The sequence below is a fragment of the Lissotriton vulgaris genome, chromosome 11, assembly GCF_964263255.1.
Source record: "Lissotriton vulgaris chromosome 11, aLisVul1.2, whole genome shotgun sequence".
NCBI lineage: Eukaryota > Metazoa > Chordata > Amphibia > Caudata > Salamandridae > Lissotriton > Lissotriton vulgaris.
In genome coordinates, this window is record NC_141699.1 from 929,993,500 (window position 1) to 930,006,362 (window position 12,863).

Genomic DNA, 12,863 nt, shown 5'->3' on the forward strand with positions numbered 1-12,863 from the left:
TGCACCCGCGTCAATGTTAAAAATGCACGCATTGCATTTGCATGCAAAAAGAGGCAGGCACCGCGCGGTGCCTGCCGCTTTCTGCATGCAAATGCAGGGGGGTACCATAGGTACCCCCCATGTGCACCCCCACCCCCACTTCACCTAGGGGGCCCGCAACGGGCCCCCGCAGTGAAGTTCCGTATGCTTTTCCGCGGCGGAAAACCCACCGCGGAAAAGCATAATTTACTGGCCATCCTAATATGGTGGACGGTGTCTGGAAGACACCGTCACCATATTAGAGCTTTTCCGCCGCGGTTGTAGTCCGACCGCGGCGGAAAAGCTGCGGACGGAAACCAGGACCCACCAGCCATCTTAATCTGGCGGTGGGTCTTTGGTCAGTCCGCTGCGGTTTTTCCGCATCCTCGGGGCCGGCGGTGGCTTCTGCCGGCCCCGAGGATGCGGAAAAACCGCAATCATAATGACCCCCTAAATTATTTTTAAAAACTTGAAACTTAAATTTCCCACTCCAGTGAGTGAAACGGTCCGGAATGTGTTGGATCGTGGACGGGTAAAAATAGCTATTCCCACTCCAATAAGTGTAACGGTAGGGAAAGTGTTGGATAGCGGAGGGGTAACATTTACCATTCCCACTCCAATCAGTTCAACAGTAGGGAACATGTTAGATTGAGGAGGGGTAACAATTAATTTTCTCACTCCAGTCAGTTCAAAATTAATAACAAACAAAATATTATTGACAACAAAAAATATTTAAAAAACAAAATAAATGAAAAATATATAAATATGTTAAAAATTAAAATACTAATATATTGAATATAAAAAATAAAAAAATAACATATTATAATGTTAAATACATATGACAAATACCTACAAATATTATATTAAATAAAAAATAGTTTTTAATCAGAAAACATTTCAAAACAAAAACATGAATTATTACAAAACTTTTTATTCCTACCCTGTAACACCACACAATTCATAAGTCAGATCTAAATTAAAAAAAAATTGATTTGATTTGAGATTTATATAGCACATGGTACCCTAAGGCTTCCCCGCGCTGACGATGACAGCAGCGGTAAGAGATAGAGCCCATTAGTGGTTTAAATGAAATAGCCAGGTCTTCAGCTTCTTTCTGAATGTGCCAATTCACTCTGCAGCCCTCTTAGGTCCAGAGGTAACTCATTCCACAGTTTTGGAATCAGGTGTGAAAAAGATTTGCCTCCCCATCTGGATTTTTTTATTCTGGTGGTGAGGGGGAGGTGTAAGTGGGAGGACCTTAGAGTTCTGATGAGTACATGCACCACGATCAGATGTCTGAGTTTTTCTGGGCCTTTATTATTTTCTGCCCTGTGAGCCATGCACAAGGATTTGAACTTTATTCTCGCTGCTACTGGGAGCCAGTGACTCTCTTTTAGGGATTCTCGTGCTAAGGTGTGTCTGAGGAGATTGAGCAGGAGCCATGCCGCCGCATCCTGCACCGTCTGGAGCCTCTTGATCACATACTTGGGAGAATCCAGGTAGAGAGAGTTCCCGTAGTCCAGATGTGAGACTATCAAAGACTTCAAGATGGTTTTTCTAAGCTGCTCCGGTATAAGTTCCAGTATCTTTCTGGGCATTCTTAGAAGTCCAAGGCAGATCCCAGACAGTTTGTTGGCCTGTTGGCTCATTGAGGGGAGGCTATCCAGCCAGATGCCTACATTTTTTACGACCAGCTTGGGAACCGGTTCAGTCTTTTCGCCATTCAATTTTAGGTAACAGTTTGACGTCCAATGGGACAATTTGTTTAGGCATGGCCCCAATTGAATATTGCATTGGTTGTGATCTTGGGACAGAGAGACAATCAACTGGGTATTGTCAGCATACAAAATACCTAAAATGCCAAACTCCTGCATGATGGTGGCCAGCTGTCTTACATATATATTAAAAAGAGTGGGGCTAAGGGAAGAGCCCTGTGGCACTCCAAATTTTATAGGCAGGCTATCCGAAAGAAAGTCTTGAGCCATCACTTGGAGAGACCGGTCATCCAGGAAAGAGCTTAGCCACTCCATCGCCTTGTCCCTGATGCCTATTTCCCTCAATCGCTTTTTTAGTATGGGGTGATGGACGGTATCAAATGCCGCACTAAGATCGAGCAATATTATGGAGGCTGACCCTCCGTTGTCCAGTATGGCTTTAAGTTTCTCGGTGACTACTAAGAACGCTGGTTCCAGGCTATTAAGGGTGTGGAAACCAATCTGCATGGGTTATAGTAGCTTGTTCTCCTCCAGGTAGTTGACTAAAGTCTGATAGACATGCCTTTCTAGGAGTTTGGAAAGGTAGGGGGAGAAGCGAAACAGGTCCAGATGGGATTTATTTAGAATAAGTCTTATTATGGCATTCTTCCAGGCTCAAGGGACCGACCCTGACTCAAGTGAATTATTGAGAATCTTCACTAGGGGGGAGAATGGCCTAATTCACCTTGAGAATAGCGTGTGGAGGCGCAGAGTCGAATGGGGAACCTGATTTGATGGACTTGAGCAGCTTGAGGGTAGCTTCCTCCTCAAGCCCAGGGAAATGTGTTAGACTAAGGTCTATTGGAAATTAATTACCAATTAAAGAAATATTATTAATTAAAAAGCAAATTAAAACCCATATAAATAATTAACTTCCTACACTTTACCCCTATAATCCCCACAACCCACAGTTACAATTAAACTATAAAAAAATAATTACACAATTAGAACTTATTTTCTATTTAAAAACAAATAGTATTTAACAACTAATTATAAAGTAAGTAAAATTAATTTACTCTCCACCCTTTACCCCTACAAAAGAAAAACCCAAACACAAAAAATAAACAATTACCCAAATTGAATATCAATTAATTAATTCTTATTAATGATCAACTAATTAATAAAGTATTAAACATACATTATTTTCCACCCTTTACCCCTATAAACCCCACAACCCACACCTAAAATAATGACACAATTTCCATATTTAATTTTCAATTAACTAATTAATATTAATTTACAATTAATTATTAATTAATTCAACATAAATTACTTCCCACCCTTTACCCCTATAAACTCCACAACCAGCACCTAAAATTAATTACACTTTGTCCACAGTTATTTTCAATCAATTAATCAATAGTAATTAAAAACATATTATTAATTAATTAAAAATATATTACCTCCAACCCTTTACCCCTGTAAACACCACAACCCACACCTAAAACAATTGCACAATTACCATAATTAATTATCAATTAATAAATTAAAATTAACTTCTTAATAGTTAATTAATACTACATTACTTCCCACAATTAACACTATAAAGTCTCAATTAAATAAATATGAGTGAATAAAAAATAATCATTAATTTATTATAATAAAATTACTTCCCACCCTATTCCCCTATGAACCCACAACCCGCAAGGGAACTAAAAAACACAAACCTTAATTAAAATAAAATTGATAACTTCTAAAAATTGACCACATATATTAAAAAACGAAACAATTCTTATACAAAAATACAAATTACAATATTTACTAAGATACATGACACTAATAAAAAAATTGATGACTTCTATATTTTTTAAAGTGTATTTCTTACCTTAAAATCGATATTCTTGACCACATTATTCTTGCTATCGATATATTACTGACTCACAATATTTAGGACTCGATATTTCTGTAGTTCGACATTTCCAACTCGATATTTTGTCTTCACACAAAAGAAAAGTACTTGGCAAAATATTTTATTTAAGCGTTTTCAGTGTTTTCAATCTGTCCTATCATAATTGTTTTATTTTTTTAAAGAATATAATAGTGAAGTTGTGAAATTCTAATTTTCAACGTATGTAATGCTTTCTTTTAATTTGTTCTCTATATTTCTTACCTTATTAACACCTACATTTGTATTATGTTATTAGCATATGTTGAATAGTTTAGTACTAAACTTTTCATGTGTAAAAGGGGAAAGTGATGTAGCATCTGGCCACTGTGCCTTTATGCTCATGAATTGTTATGTCATATTTAGAACACATCTATAATGTCACAGTCATTCAGGAGAGCGATTGATGGTGGGATTGGAAAGCCTGGATTGCCGTGTTGCTTTAAGCTGTGATCCTAATAAACACATTTGTATCCATTTGCTTCAAGTGTCTTATTTCAAAGCGTTAAACTCCTTTATTCATTATACTACAGTTATCCCCAATGTGGAGTCATTCCTCAAATAAATTTGGAGGAAGAGTGTTTGTGGCTCAGCTCCTGATTATTCCTGAGGCATCCCACAATGGACGAAAACACATTAACTTAATTGAAACAGCGTTGTTTTCAGTTTAAAGGAGGCCTACAGCTAGTTGACAAGTTGTAAAAGGGCTGGTCCTCAAACTTACAGGCACTGCTAGATATCAGCAAAATTCTACACTTGGGGAAACATTTCTACTCAGATGTGGCATTATTTCTCTCCCAGACTCTTGTGCACTCTAGGGTGGATTGGATTGGATTTAGTTTTTGTATAGCGCGATAGCTGCCCGCAGGCGTCCTAGCGCTTAAAGAAAAAAAACAGGTGCGTGTGGCAGGGGCTGGGTTATCTAATGAAGAGGTTTTTAGTTTTTTCCGGAAAAGCAGAATATTAGGTTCTGATCGGAGAGAGATTGGAAGAGAGTGCCAATTCAAGTGTTGGACGGAGCAGTCAGGAGCCGTAACCAACTGACCTGCTGTGGTCGGTTACGGCCTTGCACCTACGATGCAGGTGAACCCTGTTCGGTCGCACTCATATACTTCACAATGGGAGCATGCATTCCGAGCGGAATGCATGCCTCCATTGTGAAATGAAGGGGTGCAGTTCATCCCTGCACCTTGTGGCCGGCACCCAAAGGGGCCTGCCACTGGGTGCAGGGATCAACGGAGGGGCACCATAGGTGCCCACAGTCCAACATTCGGCAGCCTCACACCCATGGGGGCCCTGCAGGGTGCCCTCAGAGAAAGTTTCCGACTGACTTTTCATGCCGTACACACCGGCACAAAAAGGCAGTGAAAAACTGCCATCGTACTCCCTCAATCGTAAAGAGGCAACTAGGGGCGTACCGAAAGATTTCCAGATGGCCAACGGGCTCCCCGAGCCTGTCACAAGCCATCCGGAAATCCGAGTTGGATTCCATTCTGACCGAGCCCATCGGAATGGCTTGGTCGGAAAGAAATCCGGCTGACACGTTCTGATTCGGTCAGAAGGGCTCCGAACATGGTTTGGAGCCCTTCCGATCAGAATCGGCCCCATAGTGTGAGAGTTATCAAAGTATTGCATTGCCCTTACGTTATACAGGGTAACGCAAGGGCAACGCAATACTAAAGTCAGATTTACCGAGCCACACCCGGCCACCTTGGGTGGCCCCCAGATGCTTGGCAAATCTGGAGGAACGCAAGGCAGCATTAGTTGCTACCTTGCGTTACTCTGCCCCAAAGAGGCATTCTATTGGTGAAGCGTGGGTGTTCCCACACATCCATCTATGGATTTTGGCAATTTCCCATATTTATCATAAGTGGTAGACCTGGGAATGCATCAAAATGCTGTGCATTCCTAGGAAATGTGTAATGAGGAGAAATGTATTTCTCCTCATTTATTCCTCTTTCTATGTGTGCTGCATTCTGCAGCACACTTAGAAAGAGGAAAAAGAATAAGAGGATTGTTTTGTGCAGGAAGGTGTTCGTTTCTGCATACAAACAATCCTGCCTGAAATGCAGGCACTCTTACACCATGTCACAAGGGCACCTGCTTTGGCGCTAGGGAGCCAAAAGTACACCCGTGCAAATTGAGGACTGGAATGGGCCACATATTGTTATATATGATGCATTCCTGCCCTTTCATGCTGTGCAGTGCAGCAAGGTGTCTTACTGCATTGCAGTGCATGAAATATTGATAAATCTGCCACTCAGTACCGATTCACACATATTTGCACCATAGCACAAGGAGGTATGCCTGATGTCAAGCACTGTTATTTTACTAGAAGACTGCTTTTCAGGTCCAAAGTACTAAGCTTTGACCTCGTTTAACACTGTTATGAGTTTGTCTGGATTTGCTTTGGCAAGTAAATCCAAACACAAGATGTTGTGCTAAATTGTTTCACATATGTAATGCAAACCCAGTGCAAAGTGGTAGTAAATTTCCCGATGGTCTATAAATCACTCATGGGTCTCAAACTGTAGTCATTTGCAAGTCAATACAGCAGCCACAAATTCCACCTGGTGAATTTCAAATATAAGCATTGTACTAGATTAGTGTTTATTGGTGCCAACACCCACTCCAATGATTATTCCTGCAACCTTTTTTTGTGTGGGCTTATGTATGTACCTGTGTGTGTCTATTTGTATGCGGGGTGTATGGATAAACACATGGATTTTGTGAATGCCCGCCCCTTACGGACTTGTCAAATCTTTGTTTATCTCTATCAATTTCACAATCAATAATGCAACATGAAAAAATCTTGCTTGGAATATTTCAGAAAAGAGCAATGCATAGAGTTGAATGTGCAATTTACTGTTGTTATTGTTATACTTTCTTCCATGTGATTATGTATGGACTTGTTGGCTCTATTTGCTGACGAGAGGCAAAAGGGGCAGATCAGGGTCACACCAGAGAACTATACTATGTCATAATTGTCGGGACAGGGGTGAAATAGAAACCCCCTGCAGAGCAAGGGTGCCCCCAGGTATTCAGGGTGCAACCAACACTCCAGAGGTCCCCCACTAAAGAAAAGAAGTAAAGGGCAATGCATATCTGTGAGATAAATGAGACTAGGGGGCCCCTAATTATGTTTGAAAGGTGGGTCATTTTGCATTACTCCACTGTGCCGGATAGGTTTGCCACTATAAAACCAGTATGTACAAGGACTCAATGAGTGTGATCTCTCTTAAGGAATTTGTGGTTTGGTGGATGCATTCCTGTTCTTGCTGCACTTGTGAGTTAGGAATTTCAATTTTTGCATTGAGGAAGGTGGTGGACAACTATTGGCATGTTTAAAGAAAAGTTTCTGTGCAGGGTGTCTTAACATTGGAATCTGGACCATGGGTAACCCATTACTTAGAATTGTCATGAAATTGTGCCAGAGCATGGATCAACGCCCATTGCTTACTTTGGCATTAGCCTTGTGGATTCCCTGTCCATCTGTAGCTGTAGGGGGCAATGGGGGATAGCAATACCACGCAGATTACGTAGTGGCCCAGACTTCCTAAACATTTTGGTGCCAAATGACACCAGACACAGCAGCTCACCCCTTGCCTGATCAGTAGAATTGATTATCCAGATTCCATAGACACTAGAAAATTGGCCTATCCGGGTCTTACACATAGCAAGGACATACCAACTCCTAGATATCCTCCTGTTTATGAACAACTGTTACTCTGGTCATCCAGACTCCCCTCCCTTGCATGGTTGGCAAAGGCAGAACAGTGAATGAACTACAAGAACAGAAGTGAAGGACAAGACACACTGTTTCAGCCTTTCAGATTACAGAGTTTTAATGGTCAGATGAATTATACGTTCCAAGCTAGTACATTTGGATTTATAGTTTCACTGCTCTCTGCATAGTTGAAGTGATTTTTCAATGGTTCGTTTCCCAAAACTCGATAACAGCCTTTTGGGTCCCATGTTCCCTTTGTGGTTGTTTATGGTCAAACCGGGATCTGATCTGTTAGGTATTATGAGCTTGTTCCTTCTAATTGCCCAGGGCATCAAATGCTTATTTCCAATGTGTCTGTATCATATTAATAATGCCAGGTACATCAAGCTTAACACGAAAAAGCGGGGAAAGAAAAAGAACTTGTATGCCCCAAATTTACAGGTGATGCAATCAACTTATAGGCTCTTAATGCCTTCACAAATGGAAGTCTAATTCTCTCATCAGCCTGCAAGTATAAGGGGCAGAGTATATAACAATGACATTCATAAACAGAACTCTGATAAGGACATAATAAATATAAAGTATCAGAAAGTATAGTGGGAAGTGTATAAAATTAAGCAACTGCTTTAAAATTGCAAACAACCAGAAGAATTATTTTTTTGTCTAAAGAACCCTTAAATAAAGAACAGCTCCAAGGGAATGAATCTTCGTTGCTTGATCATGCATCAATAGGAAACATCAATGTTATGATATCTACTTGTGACTATTTTTCAAGACTAAATAAAAAAATGTGATGTTATCAATTCTTAGCCAACCAAACAGACAGTGCCAATGAGATACCAGCTTTTTGTTTTCCTATGAAATATGTGGTGTGATTCTGAACAGCCTGCAGTCTATGGTCAGCTTTCAAGGAAGCTTTAAATACATTGTTGAACAATGTTGTAGTCTCCCTAAAGCAGCCTAGACTCTCCTTTTATGATGACCCAGATAAAACATTGCAACACTTTTTTTGAGAATGTATCTACTGTTCAAGGACCTCTCCGCTGCTTGTGCTTGTCACTCTAAGTGTGCTATTAAAAAAAAGGAACAGATCACAACTGGCACTTACTTTGGTATTAGGGTGATCCAAAGCTGCAAAGCATTTTAATATAATAAAACAGTTGGATGGGTTACAGCTTAGCCAAACAACCTATCCTCCATCTCTGCTGCATGTTCCTTCCTCCGACGATGGTGGTATACCCTAAATACAACTGACAGAGAAACAGAAAGCCAATACTCCATCCATAGTATTTAAAGTATACTTTCAGTCAACAGAAACAATGTTCAAACCCTGTCCCTAGCAACTACAAAACCTATTCAAACAACAAGTCTCTGCTACTTCAAGGCCTGGGTATCTCCCTGGCAATGCTGGATCAACAACAACAAATTTAACTAGAAGGTAAGCAACACTTTCTAAATTTATTTTAGATATATTACGTAAAGTAGCAATACTACTAACGTTAACTTTATGAACCCCAAACCCTATCCGACTGCAATTTACCTAGTCTCCTTGTCTGGCCACCTGTCTCACACTGATTATCTATAATACTCATCGAATACAATTGTACTACTTCCACTTCAGCAAGTATTACCAATGTACATGACTGCTTAAAGAAATAGTTCTAACACCCTGTAACTAAGCTGTTTAAAATATGTTCAACAATAAATGTATAGAAATACTATTTCACATTTGGAGTGTTTAACAGAAAAAAATCATTCATAGTCTATCTAACCCAAGTACAGATTTCCACTGCTAGAATTTCTTCGTGTTGTAGTGGCTGATCTACAAAAAGTAAGAGAAGAAAAGAAAAATACATTAAAAATCATTGTAACCTATGACATTTTGCATGATATGTTAGTGCATCACTACAGTGACAGAAATACAGTCAAACTTATTCTAATTAAGTGTTACATTTTGGCGCTGTTGAACAAAGCATCCTTGCTGTTGTTCCACCTAACATTTTTGCCTTCAACACTTCTGTTTTGGTAATTTTATGTTTGCTGGCTGTAGGACTCTCTACACGTTACCACTGCTAACCAGTGCTAAAGTGCTTGTGCTCTCTCCTTAAAACATGGCTTACAACTATTTGGCACATTTGGCTTACTGGTATGTCCCTACCAAAGTAGTAATGAATGTAATCAGGGCCTGTAAGTCAAATGTTACTAGTGGCCCTGCAGCACTGATTTTGCCACCCACTTAACTAGCCCTTCAAACATGCCTCAGGCCTGCCATAGCAGCCTGTATGTGCAGTTTTTAAACTGCCACTTTGACCTGGCAAAATTAACCTTTTGCTGGGTCTAAACCTCTCTTTTCAATAAATGTCACCCCTAGGACGTACATTGTACAGGTAAAAGGGCAGGGTGCAGTGTTTTAAAAAACATTTAAGTTCTGCATGTCCTGGTAGTGGAAAACTCCTAAAGTAATTTCACACTGCTGCAAGGCCCACCTCTCCCATAGGATAACATTGGAGTTACCTAATTACATTCAATAAGCAGTAATTTTCAATTGGGAACAGGTGGACAGGTCAAGGTTGGTGTCTAAAGAATTGCAATTATAATCCCTTTTTAACTGTAAAGTCGGATTTTGAATCAATCAACGGTTGGCAAAGCCTAACTACTCACCTGTGAGGGACTCAAGGCACTGAATCATAATTTTTGCAATTTTAGAAAGTTGGCATTTTCTTGTCCTAACGATTTTTTGCCTGCAGCCTGTTCCTGGGTTACATGACTAGGTGTAGCTGGCTGTTGCCATTTATGTATTGCTCCCAGACAGTGAGACAAAGAGAAGATAGGTGGTGGCAGGATGGGCCACTCTGAATTCACAAGGGGAATGAGCTGTCACTTACAATACTTGCACATGGGAAACACCAGTTACAACGCAACTTTTACAACGCACTACCATCACATCGCAACTTTTACAACGCAGGATCCATTACAATACATGCCTTTACAACGCATGTCATTACATAGCAGATGCAATTACAACGCATGCCATTACAACGTAAGTATAGGTAAGTATATAATTTTATTTTATATTTTATTTTACTTTATTTAATTAATTTAATTAATATTAAAAATAAATAAATATATTAATTTACTCTTTTTTTATAAAATAAATTAAATATATTAATTTAAGTAATTTAAAAAAAATAAGTATGAGTATATTAGTATATGTTTTTGGGTACTGAGGTATATGTTTTGGGGTGTTTGGGTATTTTTAGTGTTTTAGGGCTGGGTTTGGTTTTTGGGGTACAGGGGCATTTTTAGGGTTCAGGGCTAGGTTTGGGTTATGGGGTGCAGGGGTATTTTTAGGTTTTAGGGCTGGTTTTGGTTTTTGGGGTACAGGGGTATTTTTAGGTTTTAGGGCTGGGTTTGGTTTTTGGGGTACAGGGGTATTTTTATGTTTCAGGGCTAGGTTTGGGTTATGGGGTACAGGGGTATTTTTAGGTTTTAGGGCTGTTTTTGGTTTTTGGGGTACAGGGGTATTTTTAGGTTTTAGGGCTGGGTTTGGTTTTTGGGGTACAGGGGTATTTTTATGTTTTAGGGCTAGGTTTGGTTTTTGGGGTACAGGGGTATTTTTAGGTTTTAGGGCTGGGTTTTGTTTTTGGGGTACAGGGGTATTTTTAGGTTTTAGGGCTGGGTTTGGTTTTTGGGGTACAGGGGTATTTTTAGGCTTTAGGGCTGGGTTTGGTTTTTGGGGTACAGGGGTATTTTTAGGTTTTAGGGCAGGGTTTGGGTTTTGGGGTACAGGGGTATTTTTAGGTTTTAGGGCTGGGTTTGGGTTTTGGGGTACAGGTGTATTTTTAGGGTTCAGGGCTGGGTTTGGGTTTTGGGGTACAAGTGTATTTTTAGGGTTCCGTTTTTTTAAAAAAACGACTTTAAATAAATTAAAATAATTATAATAAATAAATTAAATTAAATTAATTAAATTATATTATTTACCATTTATAAATTAATTAAATTACATTATTTAAATTAAATTAATTAACTAAATCGATTAAATTAAATTAATTACAATTATAAAATTAATTAAATTAAATTATTAAATTAAACTAAATTAATTATATTATATTAATTCCATTTTTTAATTAAATTAAATTAAATTAATTAAATTAATTAAATTAATTTAATTTAATTACAATTATAAAATTAATTTAATTAAATCAATTAAATTATATTAATTACATTAAATTAATTACAATTTTTATATTAATTAAATTAAATAAATAGAATTAAATTTATTAAATTAAATTAATTACTATTTTAAAATGTATTTACATTAAATTAATTAAATTAAATTAATTTAATTACATTTTTTTAAAAAAAAGATATACTTACCTATACTTACGTTGTAATGGCATGCGTTGCAATAGTATCTGCTATGTAATGACATGCGTTGTAAAGGCATGCATTGTAATGGATCCTGCGTTGTAAAAATTGCGATGTAACGGTCTGTGTTGTAAAATAACGCATTGTAACGTCATAGATCCCTTGAACATCACAAGGGCACTGCCTGAGTACTCTCACAAAGGGTTTGTTATGAGTCTATTGTGACCCCAGATACGCTGGAACCAGGACAGCAAGGAAAGGGATGCTTGACACCTCAGCAGGGTGGAAACCTCTAGAAGCTTCCTCCACTTCAAAATGAGCACCAGGTGTAAATATTGAACCCCAGACCACAAATCTTCAGGGTACTTCTGGACCTGTGGACTCTGTCAGGAAGAAGTACTGCTGTGCTGCTGAAAGGACTGCTATTCTGCTGGACTGCTGCTCTAAAGGACTGCTGCCCTGCTGTGCTGATATGCTGTCTGCTGCCTGAGATAGAAGACTGGACCTATCTCTGTTGTACCCCGGACCCCAGAATGACTTCAAGGGATAGTTGGCTAGCCTCCTGCCTAGATCCCCATGGACAGAAGGCTCCAACAACCTTGAACCCAGCACCTGGACACTTGGAACTGGGTCTGAAGGTGCTCCGCCAGGCAATGTGTGAACCTTCAGAATCTAAACTAAATTGAGGCCAAGCTAATGAATGTAGCTGGGACAAGGTGTGCACAACTGAGAGATATATAAACAATTTGACAATATATGCAACTGTTGAATAAACAGACGACCATAGAGATGTGCAATATTTCAAGAATCATATATCTTTATAGAAAATAATATTTTACTTTGGAAAAGTAACAAAAACATTTAGTTTCAACAAAAAGTACAATGGTCCACTGGTCTTCAAAAGTACAGATTATAACATTCCATGGATATTCACGTCGTTTCCATAGTTATGCCCAATGCATTTTGAGACAGAAGTTCCTTCTTCAGGGAAAAATCTAATTGTTTTTCCCATTTGTTTTTTTTCCACTTGGTATCTAAATATTTTTTTTCAGTGGTTGCATTTAGATCGTTAGTTTAATTTTGCTTGTTCAGTTTAGCTTTAGTACGTATA